Here is a 1885-nt window from a genome sequence, read left to right as displayed (position 1 = left end):
AAAAGGAGAGAGCCTACACTCCATCGCAAGTGTCCAGTTCCCTTTGTGTCCTGGTTGCAGATGCAATGTCACCAGCTGCCTCGTGCTCCTGTGGCCCTGACTCCCCAGTCATGGCCGATGTACCCTGGAGCTGTGAGCCACATAAACCCATTCTCCCTTAAAGTGTTCTTGTCAGGGTATTTTTGATCACAACAGCAGGGGAAAATAAAAACTAACATTTCCTCCTCACAGCCTGGCAGCTCACATCTCTTGGTCCTTTTACCCTTGGAAACCAAAGTTCTGTTTGAAGCTTTGAACACCCACCCCCCCCCAAAAAAAAAAACTTCCAAATAAAGTTCCTAACACTACCCAGGCAACACAAGACTGCACCTGTGCTGAAATTTAGCAAGTTTTGTAGCTCTTTGGGTCACAAAATTCTAGGTAAAGTCTGAGATGATGTCTCTCAAATTCTGAGTTCCCTAAGTGTATGCCAGATCTGCACGACCAAAGGCTACTTGGGGAAAGGAAGTTTTTATAGGTTTACACTTCCGAGTCACAGTCCAGTATCAAAGGAAGTCAGGGCAGGAACCTGGGGGCAGAAACTGGTGCGGAGACTTTGGAGGAGTGCTGCTTTCTGGCTTGCAAAGCCTGCTATGTTATATTGCCAATTAATCAAGGTAATGTAAAAATAAAAGAAAGGGGAGATGAAACCGGGCGGTGGTGGCGCACGCCTTTAATCCCAGCACTCAGGAGGCAGAGGCAGGCGGGTCTCTGTGAGTTTGAGGCCAGTTTGTTGTATAAAGCGAGTTCCAGGATAGCCAGGGCTGTTACTGAGAAAACCCTGTCTTGAAAAACCGAAAGAAACAAAGAAAGAAAGAAAGAAAGAAAGAAAGAGGAAAGATGGAAGGAAGGAAGGAAGGAAGGAAGGAAGGAAGGAAGGAAGGAGGGAGGGAAGATGGAAGGAAGGAGGGAGGGAGGGAGGGAGGGAGGGAGGGAGGGAGGGAGGGAGGGAGGGAGGGGAGATGTACTTCAACAGAAACACATAATTCTTGGTAGGACCGTGAAAGGCAGTGCGCCCTCTGGGAGGGGGAGGGGACTGTGCACCAAGGTGCAGGGGGCCTGAGGGCTTTATAGGACAGAAAGGAAACTTTTGAGGTTGGAAAATTCCATCTGCAGACGCTTCCCTGAAGTCTCAGAGCTGTAAACACCAAGGAGGTTCTTATCCATAAGTTGACTTTCTTTTGAGCAGAGCCCCAGCTCCCAACTGCCTGCAGATCTTATCAGTGTCTCCGCTTTCCTATCTGGAGTTTCTCTGCTGCCTGCTGACTTTTAGATCATCAACCCTTCACCCAAGACCACCAGGCCTGGGGCAACACCACCCACAGTGAACTGGCCCCTCCCACATCACTCATCAAACAAACAAACGCTTCCTAGGCTTTCCCACAGGCCAGTTTGGTGGAGGCATTTTCTCAACTGAGGTTTCTGTCTTCTTAGGTTTTTTTTTTTTTTTTGGTTTTTCGAGACAGAGTTTCTCTGTAGCTTTGGAGCCTGTCCTGGAACTCCCTTTGTAGACCAGGCTGGTCTCGAACTCACAGAGATCCGCCTGCCTCTGCCTCCCAAGTGCTGGGATTAAAGGCGTGCGCCACCATGACTCTAGCTTGTGTCAAATTGACATAAAACTAGCCAGCACACTGATCATTCCCGGGTAAAATCCAAAAGAGCTTGAAGGTGAGGGCGGAGGACAGGGGTAAGAGGTATAATTTTAGTTAGACTTTACTCATTGAATTGCAAGCCTGAGAGGGCTAGAATACATTGGGTGATGTCAGTGGACAAGAAAGCTGGTGCTTGAGTGTGCATGCCCTGTGCAAGAAAGACAACAGGAAGTTTCTGCAGACCTGGTTCCATC

Source organism: Chionomys nivalis, chromosome 7, assembly GCF_950005125.1.
Source record: "Chionomys nivalis chromosome 7, mChiNiv1.1, whole genome shotgun sequence".
NCBI lineage: Eukaryota > Metazoa > Chordata > Mammalia > Rodentia > Cricetidae > Chionomys > Chionomys nivalis.
Note: the sequence above shows the minus strand (reverse complement) of the source record.